The following is a 15,739-nucleotide window of genomic DNA, read 5'->3' as shown; positions in this document are numbered from 1 at the left end:
TTTCAAAGTCGAATTACAACAACGATTTTTGCCTGATCCTTAAACCTTCCATCAAGTCTGGTCCAAATCGAATACAACTATCTGAGTTGACGTTGACCTCCTGTTTAGTCTTTTAGTACTGTGCTTTTTTTTTTTTTATTTTTTTTTTTATAATGCAGACTTTTTATTTCAATTAACTTCGACAGAAGTGAAGTCGGTGAATGTACAGTGAGGCTGGATGAGGAGGAAATGGAAAATGTGAGTGCGTTTAAGTACTTGGGTAGTGTGATGAGTATTGATGGAAGTTTAGAGGGTGAGTGCTTGAAAGGGTACAACAGCGAAGAAAAGTTGCTGGTTCCTTGAAAGCAGTGATATGAAACAGGGAAGTGAGCATGGAAGTGAAAAAGTTACTACAGGACAGTATTGTGATACCAACTCTAACGTATGGATGTGAAGCTTGGACCTTGTTGGAGGGACACAAGTCGAGTGAGAGCAGTGGAAATGAGTTATTTGAGAGAAGCATGTGGAGTCACATGGTGAGACAGACTGAAAATGAGGAAGTGAAGGAGCGTTGTGGTGTGGATGTGGATATGACAGGGAGCGTTAGGAGAAACACACTGAGGTGGTTTGGCCATGTGGAGAGGATGGAGAGTGATAAACTGACGAGGAGAATGTATGTGAGTGAGATGGAGGGGGAGGGAGAGGGAGGGGGAGGCCAAGGATGAGATGGAAGGATGGAGTGGAGAGGTAGCCTATATGAGAGGGGGGGTGTAAGCTGGGAGCAAGGCAGTAAAATGGCGGGGGACTGGGCTACATGGAGGCGATTTGTTTGTGGCCACCCCTTACGGGATTTAAGGCGTCTGACAATAGATAGATAGACAAAGACCCTGATAGAGACGGTTAATTTTTACGGTACTTTCATTTTATCAACTGAACTAACAAACCACTTCTCATACCTACACACACATTTTGCTTCAAGTGTACGCTTTTTATTTATTTTTTTAAATTCCTGTTTCATTATTTCGATTACAAAAACTCGCTATGTAAATTCCCAAGTGGTTAGATGAAAAAGGTTTTGGGATGTCGAACGGAAACCTTTTGTATTTATCTGAGCTTCATAATCAGCATCAGAATAAACTACAATATGTTTCTACAATGAGATAATCTCGCTTTCTCCCGTATGACTGGCGTCTTGCGGTACAGACAGAAAAATATATAAATAACAAACAAGAGTATGGTACAAAATGAATCGCGGACAGAAATGTGCTGCAAAGTCTCCTAAATCAATGAGAATAAGTGTCTATGCCTGGCAACCCCGGGAGGGTATGACTCAGCTGTTTATATTGTCAAAGAAGTTTTTATCACCTTCATTAATATTCATCAGGTCATTTTATGTGTGTGTGTGTGTGTGTGTGTGAGTACCCCCTCTGCCTATGTTTGTCACTGTATGCGTGTGTGCGGTCCTGTGTGTACAGTATGTGTGTGTTCTGATTAGTGTGTTTATTGTGTCTACTGTGTGTGTGTGTGTGTGTGTGTGTGTGTGTGTGTGTGTGTGTGTGTGTGTGTGTGTGTGTGTGTGTGTGTGTGAACAACTGGATAAGAAACCTACATACAGAAAGCTCGTTCACTCTATGGTTTCAAGAGAAAGAGACTGTCAAGAATGAAAAAAAGAAAAAGGTAAAGAATACCAGTTAATACGTTTCACGTAAATCGGTATAAACGTGCAAGATGAAGAATTCTGACTGTAAGCTGAGACCTGAGCCGCAGGCCCAGGGGAAGGGGGGAGGAAGTCAAAGACTGAGATATAAACCAACAAACAGAGCCAGATATTTTACGAGTAGCGTCAAAAATATACCGATCTTATAGTAATATTATATAGTCATGAACTGTCAAATGAAGGGCAGTTTAACGAAGTTCGTTTATTTATTTTATTTATTTATTTATTTATTTTGAGACAGAGAGAAAGAGAAGAGCCAGAGTAGTTACACAGAAATCCAGACCAGAAAATCTATATAAAAAAATACCAATTAATATTCGGAAATCATGAGGAGAAAAATATTCGGACTTAATTTCCTCGCTCTGAGATGACAGTCAGTCAGGTAGAAGGGAGTGGGTGGGGGCGGCTGGGTAGGGTAGTGGCGGTAAGATGAGAAGGACAAGGGAGGGGTGAAGGGGAAGGAGGGCAAAGGTTGGGGAGAAATGGAGGAAAAAAAAAAAAAGGTGTAAGAGAAAACGAGAACTAATCGGTAAAGCAATGATTATGAAAGGAAATGAGGTAGGGGAAATAGAGGTAGGATGAAGAAAACTGATCAAAGAGTCTCTCTCTCTCTCTCTCTCAGCAAGCCAAGTTTGGCATGGGTGGTCCAGGTTCTAAGGGAAGGTGGGGAAGGCAAACAATGCAGGAATAATATTTTGCTTTAAGGTGTGGCCAGGCCTTGCCAGGGGTATAGGCGAACTGCAGACTATTTGGCAACAAGAAAATATTTAACAGCATGTATTCTCTTTCCTTAATCCTGGGTCCTACCTCACCTCATCTGCAGGTGATGATGATGATGATGATGATGATGATGAGATACGTGACTGATAATATATACATTCTACTGCCTTCACTACTATCAGTATATCCAGCCACTCATAAAACTTAAAAAGCATCAGCTACAAAAGGGCAGCGTAAATTTAGCAGATACTCAAACTCTCACAAGACATTAAGGAACATAATTTATCCTTTTGAAGTTCTCCAAAATGACTTCAGTTTGCAGCCTTTTTTTCTCTCTTGCTGTATGCTACAACTCTCTGTATGATACATTTCCCTACATCAGTGACCTCCATCTTACAACACTCTTCCTCCTCCTCCTCCCCTCTCTGTCCTCCTCCTCCACCTCCTCCGCTCCCTATCCTTTCCCAACATCACACACCACACCCAGACTCTCCACAGACTAACTTCCACACAACACGCAAGCTCTCCACACTGCTCTTCCATACCACGTACCGCAACCAAGCACTCCCTGCTGTTCTTCCACACCACGCACAACCTCAACTCCACATTGTTCTTTCACAGCACACACCACAATAAAACTCTCCACACTCTTCTTCCATATCACAAGTCAACTCTCCACAATACTCTTCCACACTACACACCAAACCTAAACTCTCCACACTCTCCCACACCACTCACCACACTCAAACTTTCCACACTGCTCTTTCATGCCACACCGCCTCCTCATCACCTCTACCCTCCTTCTCAAGTTCCCCTCTAGTATTGCACATATCTGTCTCCATCCTCCCCTCATTCCCCTTCCTTTACCCCTCTCTCCCCCCACGTCCTTCCACCCCCTCCTTCCAAGCCGCCACAAACACTGGCCTCCCAAGAAACATTAAAACTTTGACAATCACCTGACACCAAAATTGTGAGCTGTTTCCGCGCCTCTTTTCACGGATTTAACTCATTTAAAGCTCCTCCTTATGTTCCCTTTGTGGTTTAGTGGTCAGAACGCTCCACTCGGGGTGATGGTTCCCAAGAGGTGACTCAAAGATGTTCCCTAATGAAACACCTTCAGAGGGTAAGGTCTGTCAGTCGACCCTTAATTATTAGACTATCTAAACCTAGCCTCGGGACCCTATACCTCTAAACTTCACCATTTCACATAAAGCTTTCTCATACTGGATCTCTCTCTCTCTCTCTCTCTCTCTCTCTCTCTCTCTTAGAATCAATACCTTCCCCGATGTTAATCATAATAACAGCGGGAAGCCATGAGTTGGCGGGGGAGAAAAAAAAATGGTAGAGGGGGTGGGAGTGGAGAAGAGGAGGGAATGGAGAAGAGAGACTAGGGGTGAAAAAGAGATGACAGGAATGGGGAAGACAAGAGAGGAGTGTAGAGGAGAGGACAGGTGTGAAGAAAAGGAGAGAGAGAGAGAGAGAGAGAGAGAGAGAGAGAGAGAGAGAGAGAGAGAGAGAGAGAGAGAGATGTGGTGAGGTGTTTGAGGTGATATGAAGGTAGTATACAGTAGGTGAAGGTAGTGATGGGTGTAAAATGAGCTCAAGACTGTCGTGGTAACTGCAGTGGCTACAACACCAGGTTCAGATCAATGGGAACCCAGTGGACTGCAGGCTGAAGTTGCCCTCCTCCCGCGGTCCACCATCACTCTTTCGGGGGATAGGGAGGGAGTTGAGGGACATTTGTATAACCAGGGAGAGGAGTGGCACGGTTATATCGGTGCCACCACGTGAAGGCGTCCCTCTCCAACCACAAGGGTCAAGACTGTACGGTATGGACAGAAGCAGCTTACACGAGGCGGGAAAAAGGAAATAAAAGGGTAAAATTAATAAGAGTTTTGACTACATGGAATAATGGAGAAGAAAGTAAAGGGAATAAGGACAGGGAGGGAAAAGAAATGGATTTAATTAAAGGTGTATTACTCAGTGAGGGGGAATGGAAGAAGGAATTAGAGATGGAGGGCAATGAGGACATACATTACACAGGGGGAGGAAGGGGAGAAAAGGGGGGACGGGGAGAGATAGAGGTAGAGAGAGAGAGAGAGAGAGAGAGAGAGAGAGAGAGAAGGGGGGAAAGTAAAAGTCAAGAGAGAGGAATGAGGATGGCAAGAGTGACAGAGATAGCAGAAATGGGAAAAACAATAATAAAGATAGGTGGATAAAAAGACATAAATAAATAAGTGAAGAAGGGAACGAAGAAATGGACAGAAACAAAATGGAGAGAGAGAGAGAGAGAGAGAGAGAGAGAGAGTGGGTAGAGTAATCACTAGGTCCCTCGGCACTCCATCATCGTTGCAGGAGGTTGACGCTGCAATTGTATTATATTGATTAACACAAACACAGCCATGGTGGAGGGGATGGAGAAGGGAAAGAGAGGAGAGAAGAGAAGAGAAGAATGAAATGAAGAGAACACAACAGAAGAGAAGAATGGAGAGAAAAAAAAAAAGGGGGGGGGAGAAGAATAAAGAGTGGAATGAAAAGAAGGAAAGAAAAGAGAAAAGAGGACAAGCCAAGACATGAGAAAAAAAGACAAAACAAAACAAAAGAAGAACAGAGAAATAGGAAACATACGAAATTTTATTTGGTGTACGAATGAATGAATGAACGAAATGAATTACTCTACTATAATGGCCAGCCTGTGTAGCTCTTTTATACACATTCAGTCCCTTCACGATTATTCACTTGTATTAACTCCTTTACTCCGATGACGCTACCACTACACTATTTTATTCAACTCAAGAAATACCTCGAACAGTAATGGGGTTAAGGAAGACTATCTAATAACTTGATAAGATTTAAAAAAAAAAAATACATGGTGCCGGACTGAAGGTATTACAATGAAGAGTCAGTTATAAAATGAATCACAGAATGCTTATAAATTACATGCCTCTGTTCGTTAATATTTCTCCAACATCAAAGTTCCATCAGCCAAATTTACATCACTTAAAGTTCCAAAATACATAAATATGTGTGAAGATAATACTCCGGATCAAGATAAATAATTGTGTTAGGGCACTGACTGATTAAACCATTTTGAAATACACACACACACACACACACACACACACACACACACACACACACACACACACACACACACACACACACACACATCTCTGCCAGTCCCCATCTCCTCCCCTTCTCCGTTCAACTCTTTTTTGCCTCATTTTCCTGTAATGACTACGGTGCAAGGATGTGTAAACAATTATGGTGTAACCATTTCTACATCCTTGAATTTCATTTCTGTCTGTCTCTGTCTCTCTCTCTACATATATTGTATATCCATCTTACTCACTTTTCCATCCTTTTTCCTCACTGTCATCTCTTCCTATTCTTTGTTATATTTTTGTTTTCATCTTCTCTTGCCTCTGCTCACTTTACCCCTTTCTCCCTTGCCTTTCCATTCACCATTTTTTCCCCTCATCTCTTTTCTCAACCTTCTTTTTCCTTCCTCTGTTTCGAGTATATACGTACCCATACTCAGTCCCCTCCCCCGCTCTCTCTCTCTGTAAGCACCGCCCCTCATTAATTATATCATATCATGCACCAGTTTGGCAACAGCCACAAAAAACAGACCGTGTGTGTACGTGTTTGAGTCTGTGTGTTTATGTGTCTTTATGTCCATGTGTGTGTGTGTGTGTGTGTGTGTGTGTGTGTGTGTGTGTGTGTGTGTGTGTGTGTGTGTGTGTGTGTGTGTGTGTGTGTGTGTGTGTGTGTGTGTGTGTGTGTGTGTGTGTGTGTGTGTCTGTCTGTCTGTCTGCCATGTGCGTATGTGAGATGGCTGACTCTGCGTGTGCGTGTATTATATTGTATGTTTATCTTCGTTTTCGTGTCAGGATGGGTTTGATTGGACGAGGAGAGGGTGTGTGTTTATATTCTTGTGCCCACAGAAGTGTCTTTTTAATGTACCGTACAGTTTTCCATACAAGTACTGTGAGCCTGCTTATCTATGCAGGTATTTTCATTGGTGTTAGTGTGTACATGAGGTGTTGGCTGTGTGAGTCCGATGGGTATCACTGCATGTATATTTAACTACAACAACAACAACATTAACAATAACAATCACGCAGCCCATACATTAGCAGTCTGAGGCATAGATAGGAAACATAAATATCATAACAAAGCAGATTATATGGGACAGCCTATTATATATTCGATCACCATGTCATCATCAGTCTTATTCTCTCTAACAGTCAATTACTCACCAACCGATATATGTACGATTTTAACGGTACTGAAGAGGGATGCCTTCACGTGGTGGCACCGATATACCCGGGCAGTGGAATCGATTATATAAACGCCCCTCAACTCCCTCACTATCCCGCGAAAGGAGGATTTTAACTACAGGAAAACGGCAAACTCAGCCTGCAGGCCACCAGGTTCACTTCCAGATGAGCCTGGGGTTGCAACTACTACTATAATTCCTATCAATCACATCCCACATACTCCACTTAACACTTTTACCAATTCTAACAATCACCAACAATCACCTCATCACACATACTCCAATTAACACTTTTACCAATTCTAACAATCACCAACAATCACCTCATCACACATACTCCAATTAACACTTTTACCAATTCTAACAATCACCAACAATCAACTACTCACGCATATACACTTCTCTATCACCCTCACGACTGGCGAGAGTGAGAGGCAATCACTGTGAAATTTATGTCTTTTTTATATCAGCCTAAAGGTTACGTTTTATTATTAGTACATTCACTTTCTTTCCTGACAGTCATAAAAAGCATTATCAGTGGGCAGTTAGAGATATGGCTTTATATTCAGGGAATAAAAGAACACAAGACTGATTTATGCTAAGCGAGAAAGAGAACATAAAATTGCTTATGTTTGGTGAATAAAAGAACATAAAACTGCTTCATGTTCTGCGAATAAAGGAACACGAAATGGCTTTACGTTTACCGAATAAAAGAAGACACAATTTATGCTTAGCGAAAAAAGGGCACTACATAATTCCTTTTCTCTTGGAAATGTTTCTTTCTTAAATCTAACATCCCAGAGTCCTCCCTCCCATCGTCGCCTTTCCCATCCCCATGTCTCCTTCCTTTCTCCTTATTTTCATCCTATTGTTCTCTGTTCCCACTCCCAGTATGCTTGATCGAGAGAGAAGTGTTCGAGGACAAAACACTTTCCCTTAACCCGTTCCATGGCAGACGATTTTATGCAACTGAGATAGGCCCTGTTCGACAAAGGTATGAAGGGCTGGTACTGAGACGGGTGGCGCTGACGAGGAGCCTACATGTGGTGGCGCTGTGTACCCGGGTGGAGTAAAACAGTTGTGGCGTCCATCCGGGAACCATACCATTCCATACTTCCCTGCCCCTCACCGTGGGAAAGAATCCTGATCCGATCTTGGTGTGGCGCTGTCTACCACAAGGGGGCGATGGTTCCCTGCACGGAGTTATGTATTGTACTGAACCTGTAGGACGACCCCACAGAAGCAGTTGTTTACCTGTGGTCGACCGGTCTACTCAATCAGACAAACAACAACAACAACAACAAAGACGGGTGTTTGTGTAGCAGGTCAGCATTCACTGCATGGTTGAAATGTCGGTCTATATTATTTCACGTTCAGTATAGTCAGGGACCTTCTCTCATACAATCTTCCTCTTCCGTATTGTATTTTCATTCTCCCCTCTCTTCCTTCCATCATCCTTCCCCTCTCCACGTCCTTTCGTATTTTATCTACACTCTCCTTGTCTCCTCCCTCCCCTATCCCTCATCTCTCCCCGTCCTTTTGTGTTTTATCTCCTTTCTCCCCTTCTCTTCCCTCCCCCATCTCTCCCCTCTCCTCATCCTCCTCTTGTAAGTCTGTCTCCTCTACTCGTTGTGTTGGTGACCGAAATCCAGTGAGAAATATTGTTTGGTCAGCTGGCTTCAGGATGTTCCGTCTCACACACACTCACTGTCTTCCTGATCACTCCCTCAGCCACCACACTCCTTGGTATTCGCCTCGTGTGGGTGGAGGGGTGGGGATGGGGGAAGGGGGAGAGACGGGAAGAGATAGTGGTGATGACAGGTGTGTGTGTGTGTGTGTGTGTGTGTGTAAGAGAGAGAGAGAGAGAGAGAGAGAGAGAGAGAGAGAACTTTAATCAACTTCAGACAGGCCTCTAGAAGTGAAGGAGTCAATAAAAGCCAAATCTATCTTTCCCAGTTCAGAAAATCTCTTCAAATTAAAATAAAAATGGCTGGTGGAAGTAGAAGTGAGAAGTCGACGTCAAAAAGAAAAAGATATTTATATACTTTTTCCTTAGCAGGTTGGGGGAGGGGGGGGGTCAATTTCAAGACTTCAGGTGGTAAGTCCGAACCTCTGAGTTTGGCGACTACGAGCTGGTAGGTGAGGGGCGGTACGCTATATACTATCGCTGAAACGTGGCACTTGCGGCTATTAAGGCAGTAAATGGGTTGATATGGGGCTGAAAAAGTTTATGATTAGATATGGTGAAGCTGAAAACACAGTGATGGACAGAAGTAATTAGGTTATTAGGAGAAAAGCATATTGTCATTCAGTCATTTACCTGTATATTACTTCACAATTGACGCTCCATCACTTCATATAGTAATTAAACAAGAATTAAAAACCACAGACATCATTCAAGTATGTAAAATAAGAGTGAAAACAGAGTTCATTACGGCGTGCGTTAATTACTCTTCCACTGTAGGTAATTATACTGAGTCAGCTCTAATCACCTCCACTTGAGTCACTGGAGTGTAATTACCTCCTAAACCTGTCACGCACACGCCCACACCTAGACGGCGTTGTGAGGGCACGTGGGCAGGGGAAGGGCAGTGGACGGGGAAGGGCAATGGGCGGGGAGGGACAGTGGGCGGGGAAGGGCGATAGGTGGGGAAGGGCAGTGGGCGGGGAAGGGCGATAGGTGGGGAAGGGCAGTGGGCGGGGAAGGGCCATAGGTGGGGAAGGGCAGTGGGCGGGGAAGGGCAGTGGGCGGGGAAGGGCAGTGGGCGGGGAAGGGCAGTTAAAGGAGACAAGCAGTGTGGGGGCTTGTATTCTAGTCAAAAGGAGATTCCCCAACACCTCCTTCTAAGCGATTTATTCTGTTTATTACACCGTACTACCCTTCCCTGTGTCACTTGAATCATTTTATTATCGACATACCGGTATTCAGCATAATTAACGTACAAAAGTAAATTAAGCAGCCAATGAATATGGGTCCGGAATACAGGGTGAGGATGTGAGTAAATGGGTGAGAGAGTAATGGACTGAAAAAGAATGTTAGGAAGGGTGAATACAATGGCTTCAGAGTAACAAAATAACAGGGAGAATGGGTGAAAGGGAGGGGGAGGGTGGGTAAGGCAGAATGCGTGAAAAGTGCGGGAGAGGGAAGGGGAGACACAGGGTGAGGGAAAGAGGTTGAAAGACGGAGGTAGAGTGTGATACGGTACAGGGTGAGGGAGAGTAGGTGAAATGATGTGTGTGCGGGGGGGGGGGGAGTAAAGACTAAGGAGAGATCGAGGAGAGATATAGACTAAGACAGACTCGGTGAGAGGTAGGGATGGAGGTAGGGATGAGGCAGGGTGATGGAGGGTAGGTGAGAGGGGAGGTGGGGGGAAAGGAATTACTGACAAGCAGCGGGGACAAGAGTGACGAAAACACACACACACACACACACACACACATATATATATATATATATATATATATATATATATATATATATATATATATATATATATATATATATATATATATATATATACTGGTACAGCATATATATGAAGCAAGCAGCGAAGAGAAAAAAAAAAGTTGGATGAGATGAAAGAAAATGAAATCTATGAAGAATCAGAAGTAATGAAAAGAAGGATTATGCAAAGCAGAGAAAGGGACGAGAAAGAGTGAATGTTGAGAAGTGTAGACAAAGGGACGACAAGGGAACCGGGATGGGGTGGAGTGGGGGAAGGCAGGGATGAGTTTGCACCATAAAATACTGCACGAAAAATACGAGCAAAAATTTTCTCTTATAAAAGATTTATGGCAACAGTTTCGCTACTCCTTCACCAGCAAGTATTTCTTCTTGATAAACAGGAACTATTATATTTTTTAAGGTTTGACAATATTTATTACTCTGATAATCAAAAATGCTTTCAAACTTATCGTCAACATGCTGGTGGAAATTGTAATTTTCCACCAGTCACTGTCATAATTATCGAAGCGCAAATAAGGTGAAGAGTAACGGTAGAAGGAACAAGAACAGAATTTGGGATGCTGTGTGTGTGTGTGTGTGTGTGTGTGTGTGTGTGTGTGTGTGTGTGTGTGTGTGTGTGTGTGTGTGTGTGTGTGTGTGTGTGTGTGTGTGTGTGTGTGTGTGTGTGCGCGCACCATGCCATCAATACAACCTGTATTTGTGTCATAGTAGGTTACTGAATTACAAAAATCGACAAAACTGCTCCTCATACATAAACAAAAAATGTCTATGTATACATTTCCTTAATAAAAAGACATTGCCCACATAACACACAAAAGTAGACGAAGCAGTAGTGGCTATAAAAGACAATGGTACGGTTGTGCATCCGTTCCATAGCACTTCGTGGCCAGCATCATGTTCTAGCGTTAATCTACTGTTACAACTCAGCATTTAAGATGGAATGACGACAGTTATAAGACTGGCCAGTTAAAAAAGGGTATAGCATCTCTCAGCCACCTAATGCAAAAACACCGACAGGCAGTGATCTGATAATACAAAGCAGTGAAAAACACATACATCATCACACTGCACTACCCTCCTCCGTCAGGTACTAATAACAGGGCAGGTGGACATTATAATCAATTCTCACCTTCAGACTCGTATATCACTGCCTCAGGTTCTGTTAGGCAGCTCCGCCTTACAGTGTGTCGTACTCTCTCTCCATTAATCTACCTACCTATCTACCTATCTATCTTTCCATCTATTTTCTGTTCATCTATCCACTGATCCATCCATCCATCTGACCCTTGTGTCCACTGTCGCCCCTCATACCCTAAGGACACTCGACCCCGCATACGAATAGCCCTCAATAACCTCTTAGTGTTTCTCCTTCCCTGCCTGCAGTCCTCACCAGCCCTTTGTGACCTTGTATCACCCATTACTGATTCACACATGTACGTTATCATCACCTGGCAGACACTGACGTGAACTTTAATGAACACCGACCCACTACTAACTCACACCTGTACGATATCATCACCTGCAGACACTGACGAATTTTAATGAACATCGACCCAAGACCCATTACTGACTCACACCTGTACGATATCATCACCTGGCAGACACTGACGAATTTTAATGAAGTGAAAAAGTTACTACATGACAGTATTGTGATACCAACTCTAACGTACGGAAGTGAAGCTTGGACGTTGTTGGAAGGACACAAGTCAAGAGTGAGAGCAGTGGAAATGAGTTATTTAAGAGGAGCCTGTGGAGTCACATGGAGAGACAGGCTGACGAATGAGGATATAAAGGAGCGTTGTGGTGTTGATGTGGATGTGATAGGAAGCGTTATGAGGAACATACTGAGGTGGTTTGGCCATGTGGAGAGGATGGAGGGTGAAAGACTGACGAAGAGAGTGTATGTGAGTGAGGTGGAGGGGGAAAGAGGGAGGGGGAGGCCGAGGATGAGATGGAGGGATGGGATGGAGAGGTATATGAGAGAGGGGGGTGTGAGTTGGGAACAGGGGAGTGAAATGGCGGGGGACAGGGCGACTTGGAGGCGATTTGTTTGTGGCCACCCCAAACGGGACTGAGGCGTCTGGCAATAGAAATAGATCGACCCATTACTGACTCACACCTGTACGATATCATCACCTGGCGGACACTGACGTGAATTTTAATGAACATCAAACCCATTATTGACTCACACACGTTATCAACACCTCGCAGACATTGACGTGAAATTTAATGAACATCGATATGGATCAATTAGATGAAATTTGGGGGTCAGGAGTGGTTTCTGAGTCGCAAGACATTATCAAAAACTCAGAAGCCGCGTGACTCCGTCCCATCAATGACAGGCACGGATTATGCCTGCGGCAGCAGCAACAGCAGTTGCAGCAGCTGAACCCCAGGTTCATTTGAACGTGAACCCGGTGGACTGCAGGCATAAGTTTTCCTCCTGCCGCAGTCTACCATACTCCTAGGTTAGGGAGCGAAAGGAAGGACGTTTTTATCACTGGACATAGGAGGCACCGTGTATATCGGTGCCAACGCAAGAAGGCTCTCTCTTCAGTGCCATTAAGTTGTAATCAGTGATCATGTGCCAGCCATACCCTGTATACTGTACATTCACTCACCGAGTCCTACTCACTAACGCCAACGTCCACTACCGCAACGAATATAACATTTCCTGACGATTAAGAATCAAACAACACTCAATACACAGTTACCAACCTTCAGCTTTGCCCCTCAACCTCTATCATAACTTTCAGGAATAATTTCTAACTGAAGCCGTCATATACACAGCTATGTTATCATTGTCCCCGTCATCCTACACTTCACTGTTGGCTTAAGGTCTCATTTGGGAAGTTGCAGATTTTACGAGTACATGGAATGAAAATCATGAACTGTCCCAATGAAAGAGGAAAAAAAAGAGGAGAGGAAAATGAGAATCTATGAGAGAGAGAGAGAGAGAGAGAGAGAGAGAGAGAGAGAGAGAGAGAGAGAGAGAGAGAGAGCATGTCAAGGTCAAATGGGGAGAAAACTGAAAAACTAAACAGAAAGTAATGAGAAAAGCTTGGAGACTGAGGTACGGGACAAAAGACATGAATGAAGAAGGGAAAAGGAAGAAGTAGAGATGCGGTGAAAAGGAAAAGGAGACTAGAAGCCATCTCACGATGGGATCTCGCCACCCGCGTAGCCACAAAGCTTTTCCTCGGCACATAATTTCGCACCTCCATTTCTGATTTGACGCAAATTCAAATGTAAAACACACAAAGAAAGCCAGCCAGCCAACCTCACAACTGAAAACATTACCACTCCGCTCGCTTCGCAGCGCGGGTGGTAAGCGAAGCGAGCGGAGTGGTAATGTTTTCATATCAGTTTTGAGGCTGGTTGGCTGACTTTGTTTGTGTGGTTAACAAGATGTCTCATGAACGGTTTGGGCTATCCACATGAAACTTTCAGGGTTTCAAGATATGGCCAAAATCTTGGATGAGTTCGAAAATGGGCATTGGGGGTCAAAGTCAAGGTCGCCAAAGGTCAACTAGTTGACCTTTGGCAGCCATTTTGATGACCCTGACCTTGACCCCGAGTGCCCACTTTCGAACTCGTCCAAGATTTTGGCCATATCTTGATACCCTAAAAGTGCCTCATGTTGATAGCTCACGCCGATAAGACGGTATCTTGTTTACCCACACACAAACAAAGCCAGCCAGCCAACCTCACAATTAAAAACATTACCACTCCGCTCGCTTAGCAACGCGGGTGGCAAAAGTAGAAGAGACTAACAATACTGAAAGAAGGGGTAGGGAAGGAGGAAGGGAGAAAGGGAGATAAGGAGAGGTCAATGAGGGTCGATTATAGGTGGAGGGACGAATGACCCGTGACACGGGTACCACCACCACTACTACACCATCACCACCACCATCATCACTGTCACCATCACCTTCTCCACCACCAATACCACCATCACCACCACCAACACCACCACCACCAACACCATCACCTCTACCACCATCACCTTCACAATTACTACCATCACCATGCATCGTGTGGACGTTGTACTCTCTAGCTCAAAATAAACTTGAACAACATTTAAATGAGGAATTTCCTTTATGAATCATGTTAAATCATGTTTTATTCGAAACGGACTGGATAAAACAAAAATCAGAGCTGTTTCTATAAAAATATAAAAGGAGGGAGTTAAAGTAAGACTGACAATAAAAGATTACAGAGGGAAAGTGAAAGGAAAAAATAACGAAATAATAGGTGACTCAAGCTGAAGGGGAGAGCAGAGATTGGAAGGAATGGAGGAGGAGGAGGACGAGGGGAAGAGAGTGTAAGTGAAGGGTGGTGGCAATGAAGGGCATTGAAATGAAGGGAACTGTAAGGATGCGGTGAGAAGGGGGAGGGAGAGAGGATGAGAGGAGGAAAGACAACTGTCCACAACAGCCATGAAAAACGTGCCTGCAGCACAAAAAGGAAATTCCCCTGGTTAGTTTGTTGATTTGTTTTTTAATTCCATCATCTCCTTATGTAAGTCAAATAATAGTGTGATGATGATAACTGATGACGAGTGGTGGTAACTGGTTGATGATCGATGATGGTTGAAACATGAAAGAAAATAGTTGACTGATGATACTGATGATGGGAAGGAGCAGAGGGAGGGTGGAACAATGTGTAACCTGTCATTAGGAGGAAAGGTGAAGGGAGACAGAGGGGAAGAACGAGAGATGGTAGAAGGATCAGGAGATACGATCCGTGGACATTAGGAATGAGGAATAGAATAAGGAAGAAGGAGTGAAAAGAAGACACATGTCGAGAGGAATTAAATGAAGAGGAAATAAAAAACAGAGAAGGGAGAAAAGGAGAGAAAAAAATAAGAAAAATGGTGGCGATGACAGAAAATGAATGATGAAACTAAGGAAGGAGAAGGATGAGCACAGTGAGTGACGGCAGAGGATAAGGCAGTAGAGAGATTATTAAAAAAAAAAAATAGGAAGGAAGTAAAGCAAAGAACTGAATTAATACAACTAAGAGATGGTGTGTGGAAGAGGAAGAAGAGATGGAAGGTAGGATCTGGGTTGGGAGGAGAGAGGAAGAAAGGATCGAAGACAGCGAGGGAAAGAGGAAGGAAACTGGAAGAGAACGTATGGGAAGGCAATGGTGGGGAAGGATGGAAGGAAGAATTATTGAGTGAAGGAATGGATGAAAGAATGAATGAAGAATGGAAGGTAGGCGAGGGGAGGGGAAGAGCAGAGGTAACAGAGGGTAACGTAAAGGGGGGAAGGATGTGTTGAACAATGCAGGGAAAGGTAATGGAGAGAGAGAGAGAGAGAGAGAGAGAGAGAGAGTAATAATGGGGAGGGGGAGTAGGTATGGAAAGATAATGGCAGAGAAAGAGCAAGGGCGGATAATGGAGGGTTTGGGTAGGGTGGAGGAGAGGTGAGGAGGGGAGGGGAAGGCAGGGGTGGGGGGGAGGGGTGTTAGGAGTCACATAATTCTAGTGATCTGTGCTCTGACCCATCCACGAATGGCATGTGTGTGTGTGTGTGTGTGTGTGTGTGTGTGTGTGTGTGTGTGTGTGTGT

This window comes from Coenobita brevimanus, chromosome 42 (genome assembly GCF_032717465.1).
Source record: "Coenobita brevimanus isolate Jiangsu-jjx chromosome 42, ASM3271746v2, whole genome shotgun sequence".
Classification (NCBI taxonomy): Eukaryota; Metazoa; Arthropoda; class Malacostraca; order Decapoda; family Coenobitidae; genus Coenobita; species Coenobita brevimanus.
This window is presented reverse-complemented; position numbering follows the sequence as displayed.